The sequence below is a fragment of the Euprymna scolopes genome, chromosome 42 (assembly GCF_053919585.1).
Source record: "Euprymna scolopes isolate OS-2025 chromosome 42, ASM5391958v1, whole genome shotgun sequence".
NCBI classification, from domain to species: domain Eukaryota; kingdom Metazoa; phylum Mollusca; class Cephalopoda; order Sepiida; family Sepiolidae; genus Euprymna; species Euprymna scolopes.
The window spans coordinates 62,827,975-62,839,402 of NC_136523.1; the positions used below are offsets into that span (position 1 = coordinate 62,827,975).

At 35.6% G+C, this 11,428-nt stretch overlaps 1 pseudogene; it reads left to right on the top strand.

Moving 5' to 3' along the window:
• Positions 1 to 892: 892 nt before the first annotated feature.
• Positions 893 to 1,009, top strand: LOC145267228 (5S ribosomal RNA; annotated as a pseudogene).
• The last annotated feature ends 10,419 nt before the right edge of the window (positions 1,010 to 11,428 follow it).

Consider the following 11,428-nt stretch of genomic DNA (forward strand, 5'->3'; position numbering starts at 1 on the left):
ATTTAGCGTTTCAACATTTTTGCTACGTTCGGCTTCATCCACTGATTGTTGGTCAAGTCCAAACCATGAATGATTGACAGAAACTCCCGAGGATCCAGATCAAATTCTTCAAGAGTACCATTTTTTTTCATTTTCGCCTTCTTTTTCACTTTTGCAGTGGATTGCTGTACTAATATAAGAAACATGCATTTTCTCTTTTTATTAAATTTTTCCATTACACCAAATTGAGCCACTGCAACGCGTGGCAGAGTACAGCTAGTATATATATATATATATATATATATATATATATATATATATATATATATATATATATATATATATATATGTGCATATATAAAGTAAGAATAAACATAACTCAAAACGCTATTTCAGTTCAACTACATTATATTTTATCTCTAAAACGGTCTTTCACAAGCACGAAACTTCTTCTGGCTGTCTGTTTGTCTCTTTTTTTTCTCCCTCCCCCTCTCTCTCTCTCTCTCTCTCTCTCTCTCTCTCTCTCTCTTTATTCATATATATATATATATATATATATATATATATATATATATATATATATGCATATATATTACCTTTTTAATCACCACAAAAGTTATAACTCAATAGAACAATATATCAATTCAATATAATATAAAATCTTAGTAAATTCAATAAAACAAATTCGATAGATAGAAGTTGAGGAAGGGAAAAACAACTGCATGTAAATTGTGATCTATAGAATATGCAACATATCGGTTTCTTGAGGAGGCTTCACTAGTTCATATATATCTATATCATGTATAATTTCTACTATTTTATTATATATATATATATATATATATATATATATATATATATATATATATGTGTGTGTGTGTGTGTGTGTGTGTGTGTGTGTATGTGGGTGTGTGTATACAGCATAATCACGTTGACACACCGGTTCCCGTCAGATCACCGAAGTTAAGCAACGTTGAGCCTGGCTAATACCAGATGGGTGACCATTTGGGAATTCTAGGCGCTGTATATGCTTTCCGCTTATCTCGGCATTGTTTCCAGTCGTCCTGAATCTCCGTTTGCCACTGATATTCAACAATGTTGACTGAGGAGAGGTGTGGTTGGAGATTGCGCAACTCTGGCCACAAAAATATCACGCGCAGGCACCCTTACCGTGGGTATCCATAGTCTGTCAAGACTGAAGGAAGCCTTTTATATATATATATATATATATATATATATATATATATATATATATATATATATATATATATATATATAAAGTAGTATAATATATACGTATAGTGTATATATTTAGTCTGTACTCCAACAGTGCTAAACACGTGGGTAGAGCTTAGTAGTAGTATGAAAAATATCTGACTACTACGCAGAAAATTTCATGTTTTATTTTCATTGGAAATAAGTAGGTTACATTGGTCTATTCGATTCTTACAATTTCACATGGTCTCCCGAAATGTAACAATATCAATTATAGATTACCGTTTTGGCATTATATATTGTTAGTCTAAACACTGGACCATGACGGACTAGAGTCAATGAGAAAGTAATCTATCTTTTAACTTCTACTTCTTAAGTTAATTTACTTGGCGGTTTGATCCATGGAAAAAATCTCAATTAAAGAATAACTAAATTAATAGATTCTACACTTTATTTACGCTGTCGTTACAAAAAGTAATCTCCTAATAAACTGGAGGAATTTCATAAACTGCATTTCCGGTTGAGAAACATTTGTAGAATGCCGGCATTCCAGGAACTATTTTCTAAACTTGGCTTGCTGACAACTGCAGTAAAGGTTACGTAAGACGAGAGCAAGTGGTGTTGTAGCTAATGTAAAGGTCGATAAAGGTCTACTAATATTAGATACGAATTTATCGGTTGAGATTGGCGCTTATTGCAAGACACGCTGATTCTAAAAAAAAAAAACTCTATTTGTAATGTTCTGTAAGATGTGTTATATTTCCACTTGGTTTGCTGTGTTGATTTAATCGTTTTCTCCAAAAACATGAAGCCTGTTACGTTAGAAGAATTACTATCAAAATATACTGTATAACGATATATTCATATTTCAAAAATTCTACTATTAGCTGTGGAAATTTCTCGGTATATATTATATAATGTGATGTACTGATGCAGGTATATAATAATATATCCTGTGCTGTTCTCCATGACCGCATTACGCTAAAACAATGGTTCTCGTCAGATCGCAAAAATTAAGTAACGTCGAAGACGGTTCTTCGCCCATCATTTTTGTAACACCTCTTATTATTGATGCATCCGTTCAGTCTCAAGAAACAATGAACATCCCTGTAAGCCTAGTTGCGCGTTTAATTGTGAGACAATGGTTGCGTAATCTCCAACCACATCTTTTCTGAATCGGAACTGCTTGGGTCTAATCGCAACGATCAGCCCAAAACTGACTGGAAAAAATACTGGGATAAACGGAGAGCACATGCAACACCTGGAATTCCTAAATCATTACCCATTTTAGTTCTGACCAACGTTGCTCAGTCCGTTATTTGACAGGAAATGCTGTGTCAACGTGACTACTCCACGCATAATAATACAGTTCATTAATCGTCGAAATGAGCGGTAAATTTAATAAAATACTTGGTGTTTCTAAATGGGTGGAAAGACCTAGTTCAAATGTGGGTAGGGTTCAAAAACTCAAAAATGGCACTTGATACCCTATTGCAAAACGATTATAAGTGCACGATCAATGGTGATGGAATTATCTTCAAGAAATGAGAAATAGATATTAATATATAAAAGAAGTTTAGAAACACTCATCTTTCAATTGTAAATCTCGTATCTTTAAAAACAGAATAGGTATGAAGTAACGTTCGCCCAGTACTTTAAATACCGATTATATAGTTGTTACGGACATGACAGCGATAATTTTTTATTTTCATATGTTTTTACATTTCTGGCCGGATTAAAATGACTGAGCATCAGTAGTTGTAATTTTTTTCTAGAAAACATGGTCGTATCAAGCCATTCTCGTTGAATGCTAGCCAGTCAGCACCAAAGAAATTTACAACATAATGTGAGGCGTTTTTCGATTACAGATTGTAACAAAAATATCTCTGAATGACGTTATGCCTTACGTCTTTTCAGTTGACTATTTGTAAGTTGCTCGATAGATATTAACGTATTTCCGTTTTTTTTTATTGTCTTCTGCTAACTGAAATAGTGGTAGGAATTATAATAACAAAACAAACCAGGTTGTTTATTTCTACTGGAAATTACCCAATTTACATCAAGAGAAGCTGCCATTTCTGACTCACCAATGATCGGGTGGTGGTGCTCGAAATCGACCTTATGTCACGTTGATATCCTATTCACAAAAAGGCAAACCCCATGACATCATACCCTGAAATTAAATAACAAAAATAACTTCGTTAAAAATTGCCCGATGGGTATATTTGCTGGTACAGCAAGCTTTATGAGAGACACGAAAGAAAACGAATGAACACATATCTTAGGAAATAGCTGAAATCCAAAAGAAAACCCTCCACCCTGTAGTAAAATGGGTGCGTAAAATTATAGTAACAGTCAGCGCCACGAGGACTAAGCTTCTTTCATTTGATAAGTATGAGAAACTTATTCAACTAACAATAGACATAACTAATAACATCCCACCAGAAAGATCATCGTTAAAACTCCTCGGCTTAATATTCAACGGCAACATGAATTGGAACAAATATTTTAAAGACATTTCAAGGCTGCTGCGAATAAGATCTTCTTTCTCCACCGTAATAGAAAAATACTCAAACCCCTTGTATGTCTACAAAGCCACCATTTGCCCATGCATGGAGAACTGTTGCCACATCTTAACTGGTTCATAAAAGAGTCGCCAACCTAATAAGTTCCACACTATAAAATAAACTACAACCTCTGTCGCATCGCAATAATATTACCTCCCTGTGATTTTTTTACAAGTATTTTAATTGAATGTTATTTGTACGCGCTTGACTTAAATACTCCCGACTAAATTGACAACTAGCAAAATACCACCCCTACACTGTATATACATAGATACCGAAAACCCCTCTTCTCAAATAATTTCTTCCCTCGAACTGCTTTGGAATTTTCTCTTTGGTACTTGCTTCTCTGACCGTACTGATATGCAGTAGTTCAAGTGTATTGTGAGCAGACATATCGTTGCTCAACTCCCTACATAGTATCCTTGTGAAGTTGGTCCCAAATACAGTTGGAACAATAAAATTGACGCTCTAGAAAAGACTACATGATTCCATTTTCGTTTGATAAAAACAGGTATTATTTTTTTCTGCAATCTACTAGTAAGCAAGTCGTATACAAATCCCAAGCGCGATAGGAGCCTTCTATCATATCTGAAAGTGACGCAACGTTTAGTGACGAGATCGAGATGCGCCGCTGTACAATTCGTGCTCTCTACCGATCCAAGTTATGAGAAGACCATTGCAAGCATCCTCAAAATGTAAATCCAGATAACATGGATGTTTCGAGAGTGATGAAAACATCCGGCAACAGTTTTTGTCTTTGATGTGGTTCAAAGTGAATGCCATATCATGCCACCTCACATTTTCAAAGTCAACACCAAAGTGTGCATGGATGTTGAAGAATGCGGTGATACTCTGGTGCAATCAGGTAGCCGCTGGAAGACCCTGGGTAGGACAGCAGCATTCGGCGATGGCTTACAATTCCAAAAAGACCCAGGCTTGTACACTTCTCTCACTGCCCCTCCTCTCACGACCTGAACCCATTGGACAACTTCGTCGAGAACATCACCAACATATCCTCCCACAACATCAAAGCCAGCCTGATCGCCACCATCTACCGAGTATTCCTACCCTTGTGGAAAAGGCATGCTCCCAGTTCCGGATCCGTATCGAGGCGGTGATTGAGACTGAAGGCGGCTACATTGAATAGACGACAGCTCCACTACATAATCAAGTTACCTGATTTAATTTTTTCGATAAAAGTTTTAAAAGAAAGATTTAGTGTTGTTTTCTTAAGGGGACAATTTTATCGTTTCTCCCTGTAGTGCGTCAAAGTGGCCCTGCGCCTTGTTTGGGTTGAAATAAACATTTGAAAGTTTGGATTGAAATAAACATTGAAAAAACTTAACTTTAGTTTCATAATTTCTAATTGAATATCCCACTACTTCGAACGTGTGTGTAATCTCATTTTATATGTAAAAATACGGTTGGCAGCATGATTTTACACATCTGCCTCTAATCTTTCTCCAAGCAGAGATTAAACTCTCATGGTATAATAACTTAACGTCTTAGAAGAAGTAAAACTCGGGGATCCAAGTGCGGCTTCTTTGATATCTCGTTGAAATTTTAAGCAAGAACTTGGTTAAGGAGAAGTGGCATTATCAATTACACGGTCCGTGCTTCACTATAAATACGCAGGTACTCTTTCAATGTGTACTCATTATCTCCCGGAACAGAAGTGCAAATAATAAAGCTTTTTCAAAAGTACAGGAGCAGATGGAAAGCTACTTGTTATATTTAATATTTCTACAATTGAAGATTAATAATCAAGTGGTAACTATTCTGTACTTTCGCAAGTGGATTGTTAACTACTTTGCACTTGCAGCTAAAAGTTTCTGCTGTTAAATTCGACACACTGTCGGCTAAGCTCGTTACTCCAAATGCAAAACACTGCTGTCAAAATTCGTTACTCCAACACTCGGCATACTTAAAGCTCCAAAACCCAACACACTACTGACAACGTGTGCTATTCCAAAAATCTGAACTGAAATCAATCTAGTCCCTAACAAAATAAAGCTTTTTATTGACACTGGAATTATCTCATTCATATAAGGTGACGAGATCGCAAGCATATAAAGAGGAAGCACTATCCATTTATTTTTCTATTATGTATTTCTTTTGTCCGTCGCCAGATACTACAGGCTGCATAAAATCAAGTTTGCGTCAATTTTAAAGCATTTGCTAACACAAAATAAGTTTATCTTCTTCAATCATCAATGTGTGTATCCTTGTTTTGTTCCAGTTGAAATAAACGAAAAAAATTTAAAAGTCCTTTGTTTTAATGAACTTCTTGAATTGATTTTCATTCTAGAAGCAAATAGAAAAATTATATCGAATGTGTAGGTATGACAGATGCTAAAATGGTTGCATTATACTTTCGCTCCAGAGAATACCCAACTATTGATGCAATTCTTTACCTAGATATTCGATCAGATGCGGAGTAAGATGGAGTATAGCTGCTATATTTGAGGAGGCGCCACTCAGAGCATTTTTCATTGGCTAGACTCCGAAATGTAATGGAGGACGCTATCTGCTATTCTTTATTGCATTTATTTCAAGGATGAACGTTCATCATATCATACGCATAGTCGAGCTTAGCGACTATTTTGCGAAGAAGTAACACTCTTAGAAGAAAAGATTACTATAAAAGAAACCATTTTATTTTTCCAACTCCAAATTATCTTCCCAAGCGAAGCGAATATACATGAAATATAAGTATTAACATCTTATGAGGTTGGTGTAAAAACAATATCGCTTTCTTAAATTTGTTACTTTTATATATGACTAGCCTGGGTGCCTGGCGTTGACCGGGTGTTTGGATGTGTGTGTTGAGCAAAAAAAAAGTGATAGTAGGCAGGCAGGCTCGAACCCGTACTGCGAAGGAGAGAAATAACGTGAAAAAAAAACGTGACGTCTTTGTCGTTGCGTCCATCACCAAACCGGAAGTGGTGACGGTTTAAATTAAGGCTAGTCAATCGAAAAGAGAGGATGACTTTCGAAAATATCGGCGAAAAAGTGTCCCTTCTCTGTAGAGTAATGCACGGCTGAGGGTGAAGGAATTAATGCTTTTAGCAATTTTTTCGATATTTGTCGTTCGAAGTTCAAAACAATATAGTTCCCATGAAAATCCATCGCTTCTATCGAAAGTTTTAGACATACATACATACATACATACATACATTAAAACAGACAGGTGGTATTTGTATAATAGATTTCTAAATTAATTTATTGATATATACAGCCATGTTATATATCATTTTAAGCGCGTCTTTCGCTCTATCGAATCGTGTTATTCGTTACCGTTTTCAATCACTTTATTCATTTTTGCAGGCTTTTCGACACCATGAACAAAATTCAAATCCGCACGATGTTCTTATTCCAGCTCAAACTAGGCCGAAAAGCGGCCAAGACAGCTCGGGATATCATTGATGCGTTTGGCCTATGGAACCACTAACAAACGTGTGGCACAATGGTGGTTCAAGAAATCTCGCAATGATGAGAACCTCGAAGATGAAGACGGTTGCGGCTGACCGACTACGGTTGATAACGAACATTTGAAAACCTTACTTGAAGCCGATTCTCGCAAAACCACACGAGAAGTTGCAGTTGAACTCGAGGTCGACCATTCAATAGTCGTTTGCCATTTATAAAACAAATAGGATTTTTTTTTAATGGGTAAATGGATGCCGCATGAATTGAAAGATAATAAAAAAATCTAATAGTTTTGAACTGTCTTCTACGCTCCTTCTGCGCAACAAAAACGACACATTTCTCGAGCGGGTTTTTACATGTGATGAGAAGTGGATAATCTACGACAACCAGTGACGTTCGGCACGGCGGTTGGATGCCGGAGAAGCTCCGCAACACTCCCCGAAGCCGAAATTGCACCAAAAAAATGTTATAGTGACTATTTTATGGCCTGTAGCCGATCTCATCCATCACAGCTTCTTGAATCTGGGCGAAACGATTGCAGTGGAGAAGTACTGCCGATAAATTGATGAAATGCACCAGAAATTCCAACGTATGTGTCCGAGATTGGTCAATATGAAGGGACCAATTCTCCTCCGTGACAACGTTCGTTCGCATGTTTTACAACTGACCAGGCAAAAGCTGAACGATTTGGGCTACGAGACTCTGCTTCATCCGTCATATCCACCGGGCCTCACTCCCGCCGATTATCACTTTTTCAAGCATCTCAACAACTTCCAGCGCGAAAAATGCTTCAAAAGCTGAGATGATGTCAGATCGGCTTCAGTGACTTAATAGCTTTCAGAACTCCGGATTTCTATGCTAATGGGATAAATGACATTGTTTCTAGTTGGCAAAAATGTGTCAATTCTAATGGTTGTTATTTCGATTATTGAAATTTATTATGAAAGGAATTATGATCTTTTGTAGTTGAACCTTGAAAAAAACGACATTATTTCTGTACAAATCTCATATATGCATTAAGACACAGCAGTAGTAACTTCGAAGCTTGAAATTAAACTTCGATCGTTAACAGCCCGTCCGGCATTACCCGGTCGGAAAATACGTTTAAATATGATATGTTGATTAATGCAGATTTCGTATTTATTGTTATATTATATTGGACCCAATATATAGTAATGGTTTTAAAAAAATACTAGTGCGCGACCACCGTGAATTGAAACCAAAACGTTTAGCTTACGATTTACTTTTTCTTTAAGGTTAATGTCTGAACTATGAAGACATGCGTTTTGCCAGGCTAAAACTTAAAGCATGAACCAATAGCTATTACGTTACGTATGCATAATTGTAATGCCGTCGTCCGATCTTCACCTGACAAATTCCATTTTAATTTCCATATTTTGCACTGATTTTCCCCAGCTAAAAACCATATAAAGTTTCGCATTCGGTTCGAATACCCTATATATTAAGTTTCATGTCTGTAGATTAAAAACTCTAGGAGGAGTTTGGTAAGCAATTTTTTTAAAACATATATATATATATACATATACATAAATATATAGAGAGAAAAGTTTTCTGTTACCTATATGATGATTACTGCGTTGATAAGCAGTGATCCATCAGTAAAAGCTTAGATAATGCCAATTTGCGTAAATTCCAATTGTGAAGAAAGTATTGTAACTTTTGATGCTACCTGTATACTGTTTTTTTTTCAAAGTTAATGTCAATGGCTCAAACAAATATTCGCTTTGAAACCAAACATTCTTTTCTTATTTTCTGTTAATTAACACCAAAATAAAGAAAAAATCGATTCTTATTAAAAACAAGTGTTTTCTTTTATGTTAGCAGAATTTTATGTTAGCAGAATAAAACATTAATTAACTTGGTATTTTAATATCATTACATGAGAAAGTTGAATTGCACATGTATTGAAATACATAATTATCTTATCGTTAGAAAACGAACTGGCTAATGCACGCGTTGACACTGATGAATTAGCATGACAATAATTGTTCAAATTATATCCCTTATATTTTTACAAATAAAAATTGAAAATAATAGTATTATTTGCCTTTGTAGATTGCTCTTCTTCCTGACCCCTTTGTTACCGGATGCATACCCGTATTTATTAAATCCTTTATCCGCTCGCTTCACCGTTTTCGCTCTTTCTTGATATATTTCTCCGCTTCCTCATAAAATAACCATTACTTGGAGGTTCTTTCATCCACCGAAAGTCTGGCTTGTTATCTCCATGATTTTTTTCTTTTAATTTCCTCCGCTATTTTTCTACATTTCTGAAAAAAAATCTAGTAATCGAACGCTCAAGCAATTATCTCTAAAAACCAAACCTGAAAACCTTTCTATTTTAATAGAAATTAACGCTTGTGTCAGATTAATAAAGAACACAATAAACTACATCTTTTTCGAAGTTTCTATACGTTGGCAAGCCGACCTCCTTTAGACCACCGAAGTTATGTGACGCTGATCGTTTCTAACATGAATTACAATTGAGACTAACAGATGCAGTTTGTGCTCTCTACTTATCTTCACAATGTTTCCATACGTTTGCACCTCTCATTGCCATTAGTACCGACTCAGAAGAAGTGTGGTTGAAGACAGTGCATTATTTCTACTATTTCTTAATGCAAAATGCATGCGTGTTTATGGCCGGAACGGAATGTAGGTTAATTGTAACGAGGTACCAACGAGCAAAAATGACTGTGTTACATTTCGAACAGTGGCGATTTATAAAAATTGTGGGGCCTGCGTACGCGCCCAAGAAATGGAAATAAAAAACAAAACTTTTACAAGGGTTTCTGACATAGATGCGCATAAGAATACTTTGATAAGTATGTTGCAGCTTGAACAGGGATAGTATAATAAAAATGTGAGATCCATAGAATGGAAATATGCCTCCAAATTTAACAAACACTTTTGATATACGCGTAAGTATACTTTCATAATTATATTTCAGTTTGAAGAAATATGGTATAATAAAATTATGGGGTCTATTTATATCCCCCAGCCACTATTACTTTTTTAAAACATCTTCCCCTCTCCGGGTCTCCTTACTATACCACATCTACACGCCCGGGCAATGCCGAGTATGGTATAAAGTTTAACAAGCGTTTCTTTTTTAATATAGATGCACATAAGAATATTGTGATAGGCATGTTTCAGTTTGAATAGATGTGTGGTATGATAAAGTAATGGTTCCATTTGGCTTCCATTATATGTTTAAAAATTTTTTTTTTACTAAAATATAGTTTAAGAAAAATAAGATGTTTTTGAGTAATGTTGAAACCAATTTAATTGGTCGAAGGTGATTTGACTAATATTTAAATAATCTATTATATAAAAGACAAAATATGTATGTGTGTTTGTATGTCTCGCAAAAACGTTCGACAAAAATAAAAACAATTGTCTAAAACATTAATTCCTTCAGCCTCCATCGGGCAGTTTTCAATAAGGAGGGGTTGGTATTTTCGCAAGTCATCGTCTCCTTTCGATTGACTAACCTGAATTCCAACGTTCGCGACTTCCGGTTTCGCGATGGGCAGATCAGCTTAGACGTTCGAGCCTGCCTACTAATTTCTTTTAACACCTCTCTCCACCCGGGCTGCCTACTGTTGTTTTGATCCCCTCCGCTACTACTACTTTTTAACACCTTCCCCAACCCGGGTTTCCTTAATATACCACCTCTACTTGCCCGAGCAACGCCGGGTACTCCCGGTGACTATATTTTTACAAACTGCATCGTCTGTAAATTTTTGAATAGGGAGAAAATAAGAAGCAGAAGATTTTTGTAAAAATCTCATACATCTACTGATTTGTGAAATGTTGGGGCATTAAACTTCAATTAATTTTTTCTCAAATTTTTGGGGAAAATTGAAAACGTTTTAAGGGACATAATCTGGTCATCACGTACATTTATATAAAAAACACAGAAAGAATTTGGCTTGAGGCATTGCTGGTAAATAGATGTGGAAGAGTATAAGAAGTTTATAGCAATGCAGAGAACCGGCTGTTTTACTAGTGTGACGTATAAACAAAAATGAATAAACGAAAGGAGGTCTTATTTGTTTTTGTTATGTTTTATCTTCGTATATTTATTATTCAAGACAATCACAAAACCAATCAGTAAACATGAACTTACTGTTTGCAATAAACGGGATGATTGAGATCTTGATATTTCAAAAATAACATCTCTTTTTCAAAAGGAAGGTAACCAAACAATGTTC